At 55.9% G+C, this 14,231-nt stretch overlaps 1 protein-coding gene across 11 annotated transcripts in view; it reads left to right on the top strand.

Annotated features, from left to right (window-relative positions):
* The window catches only part of AHDC1 (AT-hook DNA binding motif containing 1), a 63,953-nt gene that overhangs the window by 26,027 nt on the left and 23,695 nt on the right, over nt 1-14,231 (top strand). The window contains exon 1 of one of the 11 annotated variants that reach the window (XM_033113988.1): nt 10,279-10,367. The exons of the other annotated variants lie outside the window; for them this stretch is intronic. The gene's annotated coding sequence lies outside the window, so the exon portion shown is untranslated. Of the gene's footprint in view, nt 1-10,278; nt 10,368-14,231 lie in introns of those variants that run through there. 11 annotated transcript variants of the gene reach the window in all.

Genomic DNA, 14,231 nt, shown 5'->3' with positions numbered 1-14,231 from the left:
CGCGCCCCCAAACTGCGGGAGAGGAGACTGCACACCTCCCCTCCCCCGCCGCTCTTTTCGGTCTGGCTGGGGTCCAGTCCCGCCCTTTCGGCCTGGGCCGCGGAGAGGGGCCAGGTGCAGGCGACGCCCCTCCCCCAGCCGCCTGGTTTCCCTCTCGCCCGTCACCTCCTCCAGGAGTCAGAAGCTCGGCTGCCTCCTCTGGGAGGGGGCGGGGGTGGCAGGGATAAGGGGGCAGCGCAGGCCTGCCAGGTAGCCAGAGAGGCTGCGGGGGAAAAACTCGGGGGCGGACCGTTTTGGCCCGAGAACGGCTGGGCTAGTGGACCATAGAGACCCTCTTGCCCCTACAAGAGGCGTCTCAGGGCTTCTAGGAGGGAGGCGAGGCAGTCCTCCCAACAACCCCTCATCCCCGAAACTGGCGGGGTGGGGTGGGGGGGCGGACGTGCCGAAAAAACCCTGGAAAATTTTCCGACGGCGGCTACAGCTTTCTTTGGGGGTGGCTCTGCATTTTGCAGGTCCCGAAGTCCAGAAAAGGGCCCCCGGGAGGGAGGGGCTTCCTTTTATAAGAGCCCTGAGATCCCGGGGAGTAGGTAAGTGACCTCTCAGGGCTCACTGTTGGCACTGTGGGTTGGGGGAAGGAAAGGTCTACTCTGCCCTTTGTGGAGCAGGGGAAAGGGTGCCTGCCCACAATTTTGCTAGTTCCAGTACCATTTGGTGCTCTGCAAACTGATGAATCGTTTGGCAAGTCAGCAGGAACGTCCCCCGCCCCTCCACGCCTGGGATGGACCCTGTCTCCCCTTGCCAGTGGTCCCTGTTCAACCTAATTTTCTGCCCAAACCCAGCACACCCTCACCATGTTAAACAAAAGTGGGGAGTTCAAATCCCTTCTCTGCCATTCACTGGCTGTGTGACCTTGAGCAAGTCACTTCACTCCTTAGTTCCTTCACTCCTAAGTCCCTTTGGTCATCTGAAAAACTGCAATAGTACGTAGGCCATGGTCTTGTTGGGCTTAAAGTTGCACAATATTTAAAGCAATTAGCACATATTATAGTAAGGGTGGAAAATAAAGGGCACCTGTGTAACATACAGAGTAATATAAGTAAAAACCCCTTCCCCTCCAATAACCCTGTGAAATTTGGCTTCCCAAGGTAAATGGTGCCTCTCATTCAGGCTGGGAAGATTGAAAGACGGTTTTATTCAGTGTTCATTTATTTATTAAACACATATTTAATATTGTTCTCTACTAGCTTCAGACTGGGGGGAGACTTCTGAATTTGTGCTGGAGACTGAGAACTAGAACTGGTCACCATACTAGGTTAAAGCTGGAAGGGCCCTTAGAAGTCCTTCCTGCTAGACTAGCTCGTAGTACAGATGGGGAAACTGAGGCCCAAGGAAGGGGGCCAAGTCTTATAATGCTCCTGCTACTGTTCTGTGGGGGGGAGGCTGGCAGAGAGTTCTGGGCTGGGGAAGTTGGGGCAGCCCCTGGCCCAGCTCCCTGGGGCTGGCTTAGAGTGATGGAATTCCACTTCCTCTCCCTCCCATCTCCATGCTGACCTTTCACTCCACCACTGTTAGAATGGGTGGGGGTGGAACCCAGACTCCCAGATTCAAATTCAGATGCCTGTTGGCTCCCACTCAGCTCTGGATGTTGGGCCTGGGCCTGTGTCAACTCCCACCCCCCAGTTCTCCCTGTTTCCTGTTGGATTGGCCTGCCTTGTATACTGGAAGGAACTCAAGGCTCCATTTGTTGTCTTTGTGAACTTGAGCAAACTACCCCACCTCAGCGAGCCTCAATTTGTTTTTCTGCAAAATGGAGTTGAAATGAAAACTACCTAGCAGAAAATCTCTTTCTCATGCATCCCAGAGGCTTCCTGGTAAAAAAAATCTATTTAAATAATAAAAGGCAGAGATTCGCTAGAATTTACATTCTAGGCCTAGGAACAGCAATCTTGTGGTACCTTTGGTTTGGGGAGGCAGCTCTCTGGGGCCCTCGGATAGGAAGTGGGGTGGAGATGATTATCCACCGGATCATTTTGGCAGAGTTCAGATTCAAGCAAATTTATGTGGCCAGGATTCCAGAGCTGCCAGGTACCCATGTCTGAATGCACGGCTGGGCAGTTCGCGTAAACTCCTCTTTAGGACTACTCCTCTCCAACTAATCTAGTCCCACCTCTGTTGCCTCAGGGAAGCCTTCCTGGGCTGAATGTGCCCCCCCCCCCCCCCCCCCGTTTCTCTCCAGCCCTTAGAGGGCTCTCAGTGAGGGGCTGGCTGCAGTATTTGAGCTGTGTGACTTTGGGCAGGCTGTTTCCCCTCTCTGGGCCTCGGTTTCTTCCTGCATGGTGGAGGAGGCTGGGTTAGTGACTCCCTAAGGCACCTTCCAGCTCTGACAGGCTCTGAGCCTGTGTTGACTGATGTATCCTGGGAGATAGGAGCACATAGAACTAAGTCTGCTGGGAGATTTCTGTTGAGGTATCCCCCCAACCCCCACCCCAGAAGGCTGGAGTGCCTCCCTTTCCAAGACACACCCTTCAGGGACACTGGCGGAGATTGTGGTGGGTGGAGGGGGCATATCACCCAAGTGAGTGAGATTGCTGCTCTCCAGAGTCCCTGTTGTGAGCAGAGAGGCCTGTGCATATGAACAGGAGTTTGTGTCAGGCGGGGCTGTGAGACTGCTGGCTTCTAAGGGAAGGGAATGTGTGTGTCAGTGACCAGTCAGCCTCCGGGGAATTGGGGGTGCAGTGCACAAGGCAGCTAGTTTGTGAGATGGTGTGTCCAGAGAGCGATTGCAGGGGCAGTATGTTGGGGTGTGTGCAAAACAAGGAGACTAGCAATGGGAGGGAGAAAAAAAACAGATGAACCAAAGAACCTGGCTCTGAGTTAGGGCAGGCTGCATAGGGAGGCTCCCGGCCTTACAGGGCAGTGGTAGAAGATTCAGCACAGTCTGACACAGGGCAGTCTTGCCTGCGCCTAGGTTTGTCTGCCTGTTCATAGGTGTTGAGCTGAGCTGAGCTGAGCTGCACTGTTCTGAATTGCAGATGTCATGTTCTATTGTGGGGGTGTCTATATTGGGGTATTGTCAAGGTTTTCTGAACAGTGAGTGGCTGTTTGGGGTGTGTGTCTGTACAGGATAGCATTATAAAGCAGTGGGAAGCTTCTGTCCATTTGGGGTACTTAGCAGATTGTCCTGGGGACATCAATTCTGGCTGTTAGGAAGCCTTAGCTATATTGGGGGGATTGCTGGGTTGGAAGGGAGGATGTGTTCAGGCTGTGAGCAAATCCTGGCCATATTTTGGGTGCCTTTTCCCCCCTCCATTTCTTACACACTGGGAAAGAGGTCTCCTGGTTTAATCAGTCCCTCTGCAGGTAGGCAAGCAGTCAGCACAAGCCTGTTCACACTTGCAGTAATTTTACCACGGTGCCTAAGTCAGGAACAGGCGTGAATTGACCTTTTAACCCCTTCCCCGCCATGGGATTAGACTGTTTCCTGTTCAATCTCCTCCAGAACCAGTTCCATCCCGCCTGGGGGGCCCCCCAAGGAGAGGATAAGCAACCCCCCATCACTTTTCTTCCCCCTCCACTGTTGAGCCTTGGGGGGGCCTGAGGGCCAGGCTGGTGCAGGGTCTGGCCGGAGCTGAGGGCCCAGGCGCGAGTGATAAATATTGAAGAGGAGGGATTTCGGTGTGGGCTGGAGCAGCTGCAGTGGTTCGAGTGTCACACTATCTCTCCCCAGGTTTACTGACCCATTTCCATTCACGCGGCTGCCGGTTTCCTAGCAACGGCAACAGTCCCCCCAGAACAGGCGGAGTGTGTGTCTGCCATTAGCGACTGCCGCAACTGTGTCAAGGTTACCCCGCTCCCTGCAAACCCACCCCGGCGGGTTTGTTTTCTGCCAGCGCCTGGCACACACCGTGCCAGCCAGGGAAGGGGAGGGGAGGGGGCCCGGGGGCCAGCCCAGTGGCTTGGGTGGGGGTGGGGGGCCGAGGAAGAGCTGCAGTTCCTGGTCCAGTGGGAGCCAACTTGGACTGAGGCCGAAGCAGGCCCCCCTCCCTTGGCTGGTGGAATTCCTGAGCCCGAGGGGAGCAGGGGGCGGGGCTGTCCCTCAGCCCTGACCCCCGAGATTCCACAGCCTGGGGGGAGGGGTGTGGGCCGAGGGGCCTCTGGGAAGCCTGCCCGATCTGACCCCACCTGGCTTGTTCTGCTCCTGCCCTGGCTTCCTCCCACTTCTGCGCAGCTCCATGCTCGCTCTCTGCTCTCAGCTCTTTGTCCCAGCCTCCATTCCTGGTCTCCCCCATCAGACTCCCCAGGGCAGGGTTGTATTTCTCCCATCAGACTAGGGGCTCCTGAGATTGGGGTTCATGATGCTTCTTTCCTTCTCCCCTCAGCACCACCTCATGACTGTTTTCCCAAATGTCATGGGAGATGAGATTAAACAGTTGGGATGGCAAAGTCTAATTTTTCTTAACAGGAACAAATGAGGCAAATACCCCCATCCTACCCCCTGGGTGAAGTAGATGCTGCTTCTTCCCACCTGGCAGCATTCATATGGGAATGGACATTGGAAGTAGCGTACCCCTCTTTTCTACCCCAAAACCTGGCTGCAAAGGGTTAAAGCAGCTCCCCCTTCCCCCCACCTTGCCTTGGTATGTGAGCTCCCCCAGGATGGGGGATGGGAGGATGGGGGGTCTGTCGCCTTGTAGCCACTCATATGGTCAGCTCAGACCTGACCAGTCACATTCCTGCCCAGGAGGGCTGGGGCTTGAGGTGGAGGGGCAGGGGCCTGGAGGGGGCTGGGTTTATAGGAATGGAGGGGGGTACCAAGAAGCTGGGTCTAGGGGCTGCTGGGAACTTGAAAGTATTGTGCAATATAAACTTCAGGAAGCCTGAATCCACCTCCTGTTCCCCTGGGCCTCAGTCTCTCTGTCTTTCCTCCCATTTTGCACTCTTCAAAATGTTCCCATGGTCCCCATAGTTATGATACAGGCACAGACCTGGTCCCAATTCTAAGTTATGGTAGAAGCTGTTTCCTACATGCAGGGCGGCACAGAGACTTGTGGGTAGCCTCCAGTGTGACTTTCTGGTGCTTGGAGGAGGTCGGCTGGGTTTTTTGGCTGGGTCAGAGGCTTTGAGATCTAGGGTACAGAGCAGGCTATGCTAGACAGCAGAAAGAGACCTGGGCGGGCCCCCAGGAAGCCTGGTTCTCTGCCCAGCCCTGTGCCTGACTCACAGCCTCACTCTCCCCATCGGAGGGGCTTAGACCAGTGGTCTCTAAAAGCTCTCCAGCCCTGTTAGGCTGTGGTTCTGGGTGAGAGATGAGGAATGGGGGGCAATAGTCTGGAGGGCTGTAGGAAGCTGCCAGCTCAAGGGGGAGTTTGCAACACGATCCCAGAGCGAAAATAGCCCAGGTCATTTTCAGCTGCTTGGGCTGAGGTATCTGATCCTGGCAGGGCAGGGCAGCTTGGGCAGGGGGCAGGGAGGAGCATTCTGTAAAGCCCTCTGGGAAACCGGACCCCAGGATGGGGAGGGTGGGGAAAGGTTGGCATGCCCGGCTGGGCTTCCTGAGACCCGCTGGGGCCCTGGCAGGGGCTCCAGAATGGAAAGATAAGGAATTCAGAGGGTTAACAGGAGGTGAAGGCTGGATTCCAGCCCCCTTTGGGTCCTGGCCTGGATGAGGTGAAAGGTCAGCCCCAAGGAGTCCAGGCACAGCTGGGGAAAGAGTAACCCGATCCTTCTCCCTAGCCAGGCTCTGGGGATCACAGAGCCACCTCCCCCAGGAAAGGTGCTTTGACATCCCCAGGAAGGAGTTTGTTTCGACTTGTTCTCAGCAGGAGTTGGGGGCTAGGGGAGGGTCCTGGCCCAAGGGGTCAGGAAGAGCTGCAGGCCTGGCGCCCCAGCCAGGATGCCAGTGCTTTGTCATCCTGGGGTCAGGAGAGGTGGAGGTGAGCCTGCTGGAAAGGTTAGAGGTGGCCCGTTCTGGCTCTGCTCTCACTCTGTGCCCCATTTATAATGACTCTGACGGAAGCTTAGAGGTAGGAGACTCCCCCACCCCCCAGCACACACACTGATTAGTGAGAGAAACTGCCTGATACTAGACTGTGACATTGAGATGTGTGTGGGGTGGAGAATTACACCTCGACTCTGAGATGGCTTTGCTGTCTGTGGTTGTGTGTGTGGTAGGGTGTTAGGGTGTGAGGTCAGGTGTGATGAGAGGCAAAGATAATACATGGAAGAACATGGGCTCTGAAGTCAAGCTTTGCCTAGGTTCACATCCTTGCTGCTGCCTTAGGCAAGCTGTTGAACTGAAGCCTCTGTTTCCCCAACCACAAAAGGGACTAATAGTACTCACCTTAAAGGGTAATGGCAAGGATTGGCACAGAATAAGTACTCGGTGAAAAGTAACCCTAATGAACTTCATTGTGTGCCAAGGTCATACACAACGTGGAGCTCACATTGAAGCTGGTTTGACTTCAGAGCAGGAGTTGGTGAGCTACAGATGAGGGAGAGGGTAGCTAAAAAATGTGACTGGGTCTTTGTCCCTAGAGCTGTGCCTAAGGCTGTGGGAGTATGCAGGTCACTTGGAGTGGGATGAGGTCAGGTGAGTGGTGTTGAGTCTGTGGCAAGGGGTACCGTGTTTCCCTTAAAATAAGACCTAGCCGGACAGTCAGCTCTAATGCGTCTTTTCGAGCAAAAATTCATATAAGACCTGGTCTTATTTTACTATGAGACTGGGTATAATATAATATAATATAATATAATACCGTGTCTTAATAGGAATTTTTGCTCCAAAAGACGCATTAGAGCTGCTTGTCCGGCTAGGTCTTAATTTCAGGGAAACAGGGTAGTTGGGGCAAGCTTCTTAACCCCTATCTCTGGGGCTAGCGATAGCCCCTTCTGCTCATGCCCGGCGGGCTTTGTGCAGCCATACGTGGGTGTAGCTGTCCCCGGAGTGTGACTGTAGGTATGTTTGAGAAGGCGCAGGCATCCCAAGAAAGAACAAGTCGCCTTTTGTACGTGTCCAGCCCCGGGCTGGGCTGGGCCCTCTCTGGGGGATCCCCTGTTTCCGCGCCCAGCTCCCCGCCCACAGACAGCGCCCTGGCCCCGCCCGTCACCTGAGAGGGCGGCAAGGCGGCCTGAGCGCCCCCTCCCGGGGACCACGCTTCGTACATGGGGCAGGGGTCTGGGACAGGGGGCGTGCCTGAAGTCCTGACCCTGCCCCTCGTGACATCACTCCAGGTGCAGCCAATCTCCCCGAGCCCTACCCACGGATGCCCGGCCCCCGCCCCGCCCCCTTGCCCGACTCCACAACCACGACCGCCACCTCTCTCCTGTGATCCGAAGGCGCGGTAGGTGGAGGAGGAGGCATGGCCGCCCCATGGGGCGGGGAGACCATTAAAGACCTCGCCCTTCCTGCTCTGGGAGGGGCTGAGCATGAGGCCCTAAGACCTTACAGCTCAGCGCCCCTGAAAGATCTCCTCTTTCCTGGAGCACTCTGCCTTCTTGTCCACCTGTCCAAATCTTGCCACGTACCCCTTTCTGCAGGAAGCCTTCCAGAACTGACCTCCCTCCCAAAGTTTTTTTCTGATTACTCACGCCCTTTTAGGGAGTGGGTAATGGCAATATCAGTACCACTGCAAACACCAGCTGCTGTGCACCGTACAATTTCACTGTGTACCGGACTGCTCCCTGTTTTTCATGGAATATCTTACCTGATGGGAATCTGATTGTTTTCTACCTTGTAGCCTTTCTTACCCAGTGGATTGGGAGTTCCTCTGGGCAGCAGTTCCAGACGTGGCACTACTAAATGTTTAGGATGGATGATAGATGAGACAGGCCTGTAGAGGGAAAGTACCTTGTCAAAAGTCATGCAGCAATAGGTAGAACAATCAAAGCTAGAACCCAGGTTTCCTGGCTGCAGTCAGGTCTTTGGTTCTGGTGTGTGATTAAAGAGTAGGGACTCACACAGAAAGATGCTATAGGCCTTCCCTTCCCCCATAGGAGGGCCTGCCCACCCACAAGATCAACCTGAAGTCTATCTTCCTCTGCAGCCCACACCTTGTACCAGAACCCCTGACTTCTGGCAGGAGGGGGAGGAGATATTAGGGAAGCTAGGCAGGTTTTTGCAGGCCAAAGGGGCACTTCGGGACTACAAGGAGTACTGTGGGCTCAGTGATTGGGGGGTACCGATTCTGCACACTTCAAAGTTAAAAGATTTAGCTTGCAGGTGGGAGGTTCCAAGCTGGGCACAGAGGAGTGTTGGGAGCCAAAGTATGTGGGGGTTCAGTGCAAGGGAGGCAAGGATTATGCTGGGCCAGCATTCCCCCTACCAACAAGCTGGCCGTGTGGAATGCTGGGAGGCCCGGGGGATGGGGCCAGGCAGCCAAGGTGTCTCCCGGTGGCACAGAAGCAGTTAAGAGCTGCCTCAGCCCGTTCCTTCAGACAATTAGTGACATCTCGCTTGACAACAACACACTGAGCCGATGCAGACCTCAGCCCCCCTCCTGGCGCCCCCCCCCCCCAGGCCGCTTCAGCTGTTTATTCTTGGGCTTTAACAATTGGGATTCTGACTTAGAGGAGCAGGCGCCCCGCACTGCCCTCTGACCCTCCGTCGCCTTGGCAACTGGAGCCCGGTAGGCCTGGGCTCTGCCTTAGGATTACAGATCCTGAATTCACAATCTTGCTCCCCTGCAAGCAGAAGCAGCAGCTGCAGTAGCAGCAGCATGCGGGATCTTCAGCTAGACTGGAGGGGACAGAAAAGGAGGATTCCCCAGGGGCCAGCCTGAGGCAGGGGTGGGAATCTAGGGTACCCACAGGTGACCTGGAGAGTGGTGCCCTGCTGGCAGCCTCCATGGGGTGGAGCAGGGCCCAGAGTCTTCCTCAGCTCTCAGCATCTCCCATTCACTCTCTGGAAACTTTCTTCCTCTTAGAACGTCAAGGGCAGGCAGGGGCGAGGCTTCTTCATCTCCCCCTATTTCCCCTCAGACAGCCCCCTACCATGCCCAGAACTCCAAGTGCCAGCAGACTGTGCCCCTGCCGTGCCCGCAGCCATAGCAACAGTCCTCCCTCCCTCGCCAGCTCTGCTCCTTCCTCCCTCCACCCCCAGCAGCCAACTGCCCCAGCTGAAACCGGAGCCGATGCATCTGCGAGCCTCATGCCCAGACCCACATTCCATTTCTGTCCTCTGTCCCCCCAGCTCTGGCGACGACATCTCCCCCCCTCACCCCCTCCCTCCTTGCCTCTTGTCTACTCTTGCTGCCCCGCCACACACTATACACACACACACACACACACACACACACACACCCCCCATCATTTAGGGTCTCCCCCTTCTTCCTGCCCCATTCTCTAAGTGTCTCACCCTCTCCGACAGTCTCTGTTGGTCTCTGTGTGTCAATCCCTTGTCTCTCCAGCTCTCTGTGGTGTCCTCAGTTCTCTGTGCCTTGCCCTGTCTGTGGTAGGCTCCTTCTCCATCTCTTCCCCTCTGTGTATCTCTCTCTCTCTCTCATCCTGCCTGTCTCTCTGTCTTGTTTTTTTCTCCTCCTGTCCCTCTTTTCCTCTCTTTTTTGCTGTTTTCCTTCCTCCAATATTCATATGTGCATATCCCCCCTTCCCCGTCTCTCATCCCCTCCTTCCTCATTTCTTTCATCCTCATTCTGTCCTGTTTCTCTTGCCATCACATTCTTCCTCTTTCTGTCTCTTCCTGAATCTGATTTTCTGACTTGGTTTTTCTCTCCCTTCTTCTCTCTGACTGTCTCCCTCTAAATATGTATATTTCAAGTCTTCCTCTTTTTCCCATTTGGTCATTTCCCTCATGGCCTCCAGATTGGAGCTGGGAGAGGGGGGCCCTCCAGAATCACCCCAAAGGAGTTTCCTCTCAAGTAGGGGACAGATGTCCTGGCAATCCATTGGGCAAATGTAGTTGAATCTCAGATAGGGAGGTGAACGCCTACGGTCAAAGAGCCCATGGAGGCTAGGGCACCAGGAAGTGAGAGTGCCAGGCCTCCTTTTCCAGGATTTCAGAGGATGGGCTCCATCCATCTAGTCGACCTCCTGCCAGCACAGGTCAGGATGGAGGGTAGTCCCAAGGTCTGAGCTGGCTCTAGACGCCCGCTAGCTATAAGGACTCAAAGAAGAGCATGTTTAGGCCTCACTGATTCCTGGGATTTGTCTCCTCCCACGCCACAATGGTAGCTTTCTCAGATTGTGCCTCAGTTTCCCCCAAGGGCTCAGAGGTACTATCTGTGCTCTGTGTCTTCTTTAAAGGAATTGAAGTTCTTGGAGCAAAGTCAAAGTTGTGAAGAGGGAAAGGGTAGAGTGACTCCCACCCCATTGCTCGCCAACCCCAGGGGGACTACAGCACGGAAGAATTTGTCTCGGTAAGGGTTGAATAAGGGTCCTGTCTCCTTAAGTATCTGGTGGAGGACAGTGTCCTGCCTCCCCCCAAGGACTGGCAACCCCTGCTGTCAGGCCCGCCCATCCTCCCAGCCTGGGCAGTGGCCTCTAGCCTTCCTCCTTGCAGTCGCTCTTCAAGGAATGAGCTTGGAGTCATGGGAAACAGGCCCTGGGGTGGGGGTGCCAGGCCCTCCAGGGCCCAGCCCTTGCCTCTGGGTGTGATGAGGTCTGGTCTAGGCAGAAGTTCTAGGACCCTGGGGTCTGGACACTACTCACCAAGGGGCCGGGCAGGGGAGTTAGGGGTGCCTGGGGGAGGCGGGTTGCACGCAAGGCATGCTGGGCCCCCCTCGGCGGGTGGGTGGGGGGAACAAAGCTGGCATCGAGGCCTCAGCTAAAATTAGCCGCTTCCCTGCGCGGGAGCGAGCATGCCTGCCAGCCGCCCAGATCGCCGCTGCCTCGGCAGGCCATCTGTCGCCACGTTTTGCTCAGTCCCCCAGGGCTCCCCAGCTCCAGCCACCCCCAAGGGCTAGAAGGACTCTGCTCTGAGGCTGTCCCTAGCCAGGGTTCTGGTCTCTGCTGCTGTCATGCTGTGTGACCTCCGGCTAGGCGTGTCCCTCTCTGGGCTCCGGAATAGCAAGAAGGCCCTGGATACTGACATCCTAGAGCCCCCAGTCCTTCCAAGCACCAGGTGCTGGTTGCTGATCATGGGGTACTGGAGTGTGGGCCCCCTGCCTCCCTTAGAGCTGGCCCTCTGGTTTGTGTTTAAAGGTGGGCCAAGTGGGATTTAGGGTAAAGGTTGGGGTGTATGATCAGTTTCTTTGGACTTCACTGGACAGTAGGACAGCTCTGTATCCAAAAGCACCCCGGTATCCCCCCTTACACCGCTCCCCATCGACACACACAGACACACACACGTTATGGACCTCTAGGCAGTCTTACAGAAACAGCTCTAGTGGGAAGCCAGGAAGTGGAGGCTGAGCTCAGCTGATATTAACTGCTCTGTGGCTTGGGCAAGTCTCCTGCCCTCTCTCAGTCTGTTTTCTCCTCTTCAATAAGAAGCTACCATTTCTTGAGCACCATCCCACTTTATGCCACATTGTCTCTTGAGGCTGACGTTATGGTCCGTGCTTTACAGCTGAGCAAACTGAGGTACAGAAAGCGGAGGTTCTTTGTGAGGAAGTGTTGGAACCAGCGGTGGATGGCTGTGTCCTCCTTCCCATGGCCTCCACTGCTTTGCTTGCTGGTCTCCAGCCTTGGCTATTTTCAGACCCTGGCACTTCCCTGGCTGCTGCCCCTTCCCTCCTCCCCAAAGCCAGAAACTGAGCTGCTGCTCCAGGGTCACTCACATTGGCCTGGGAGGAGCTCAGACTTGAACCCAGGCCCCTTGGCTCCTAGCCTTCCTCCCTCTGGCCAGCAGGCTGGGCCTGTTCCCTGGGTGAGTCATGCCCCTGGACTTTGGCCTCCTTGTCAGGCTGTATGGCCTGAATTTGGAGAGGGGGGCCTTTGTAAGAAAGAGGGGCTCCCTTGGTAGCAGTGGGGGTTTGAAGCTATTATCCCTCTCCCTCCTCCGTCCTGGGCCCTGAGGGCGTGCTGATGACCTGTCTCCCATGACCTGTCTCCCCTCCACTGATCTCTGAGAAGTCTTGTAGGAAGAGTTCCTGGGGCTTCCTTACTCATTCTGCCCCCTCCCTAGATAACTACATTCAGTTAGCAATGGGGTGGGGGGAGCTTAGGGTGGTGCCATTTCCAGGTTGTCTGTGTGCCCAGGCAGCTTCCTTCCCAGCACTGGGCCACTGGGTTACCCTGGAGGGAAACCATGGTGCCTCCCCTCCTGGTGTCCAGGGACTAAGGTCACACCCAGAGCTCTATGCGCCCCCACCTCCTCCTGGGGCCAGTGGTGTTTGTCACTAGGGCAACGTGCGGCTGTGCCCGGCTCTGGCAGTACTGGGGTGACATTCATGCCCTGTGAGCTGTGACGCCTGTGCAGGCAGAGGACAGCACCACCCAGGCTGGCATTGCTGGGGGAGGGGTGGGAGTGGGCTGTCACCTGTCTGAAGCAGTCGGGGTGATGTGTTGTGTACCCATGCTGCAGTTCGGAGGGCAGGAGTGAGGTCGTTTCCCTGGCTTGTACTGTGGGTTGGGGGATCTGTAGCCTTCTCACACCTGGAAGCTGAGGCTTGTTTATCTGTATGTGTGTGTGATCTCGCACACAGATTCTCCGTGTATTTCACATCCCATTATTGGTTGTGGGGGTGCGTGATTGGTTGTACGTTAGTTACACCATTGCGAGGATGACAGCCTATATTCTTGTTTCATACTGTCGGGGAGTATCAGATGTGCCCATCGCATGCTTTAGGGGAAGTGACAGGTTATGTGCTTCAGTCATCCTGTTAGGAGGGCAGTCACCGACTCGTATGCCGATCTCTGACTGTTGGGTATGTGTGAGATGTCACCATGTGCCCATCTCATGCTGTTGTGGGGAGTGATATGTGTGATTATCTCATGCTGTTGGGAGGTTGTCTGTCACCCTAAAGAGACAACATGTTGCCTAGTGGTGTGGAGATGACAGTTGGTGGGACCTTCCTGTGGAGACTACAGGGCCCCAAAGGGCTGGCCAGAGGAAACCAGCCCTCATGGGTTGGGGGTAGGGGTGCCTCAGTCTCACATGACCTACCTTCTGACCCAGGTGCCAACCCTGGGGACTGTTCCCCTGGAGGAAGGACCTAGTGTTTTTCTGACGGTGTGGAACAGGACCCTCTGGGACTGGGGCAGGTGTGACTGGGGAGGTGAGGCACCAAGCAGGGTTCGCATGGGGGGCTGTGTCCCGCAGGCCTGGGGGACCCTATTCCCTGCTTCTTCTGCCCCTGAAACTGTTAAACTAATTAAAGCTGTGGAGCCGCAGGATTAATCGGGGCAGCTCGGCGCGGGCCGGGAGCTCAGGTAGTCGATTAGTGTGCCGCGGAGGATATTGGATTTCTGAACCGCAAGTCAGCACTATTCGGGCCTGTTATCTCTCTGAGGCTCGAGGGTCAGGAGGCGGGAGGCTCCAGGCGCGCTGGCCACCCCCGCCCGGACATCTCAGAGCATCCATTCCCCCGGCCCATACTGCCACCTTCTCCACCTGACTGCCTGCGTCCTCCACCCCCTGCCCTCCTGACCCTGCTGCTGCCCATGCGGCTTCTCACCCAGCCCTTCTCCCTGGCTCATCCTGGCCCTGCGCGAGGTCTCCCTCTGTCTCTCTCCATCACCCTCTGGTCCCCATCTGTCAGACTGGCCTCCCCAGTGTTGCCATTCCCTCTGGCACTGTCCCTCTCCGTCCCACCTGGTCTGACTCGCACTCTGCCTCCCTGACACCCGCTCTTCAGCCTCTGACTGCCCCTCCATCTCTGCCTTCCTTTCCCCGTCACCGTCCCTGTCCCCCAGTCTCTTTCTGTCTCTCTGCTATTGTGTTTGTATGTGCCTGTCTCACAGTTTCTGTCTCTGTCTCTCATGTCTCTGTGTCTCGGTTTCTCTCCCTCTTTGTGTCTCTGTGTATCTCGCTCTCCCTCTCTTTTTTCCCCTCCCTCTGGCACTCACTCTCTCTCTCTCTCTCTTTCTCTCTCTCTCTCTCTCTCTCTTGCTCTCTCTCGCTCTCTCTCGCTCTCTCCTCTCTCTCTCTCTTGTGTGGTCTCGGCTGGTGTCTGCAACCAGAACAAATCTCCCCCAGCCAACACCCCCTGAACAAGGAGGCCAGAGCAGCTAATGGGAAACATGTGATTCTGCCTTGCGCCTGGAGCACCGTGAAGGGAGCCTTAGTCCCAGCTCAGCCCCTGCTCCCCCTCTCGCTGCATTCCCCGCACCATACTGTC

This window comes from Rhinolophus ferrumequinum, chromosome 9 (assembly GCF_004115265.2).
Source record: "Rhinolophus ferrumequinum isolate MPI-CBG mRhiFer1 chromosome 9, mRhiFer1_v1.p, whole genome shotgun sequence".
Lineage (NCBI taxonomy): Eukaryota > Metazoa > Chordata > Mammalia > Chiroptera > Rhinolophidae > Rhinolophus > Rhinolophus ferrumequinum.
Note: the sequence above shows the minus strand (reverse complement) of the source record. Positions and strands in the feature narration are given on the sequence as shown.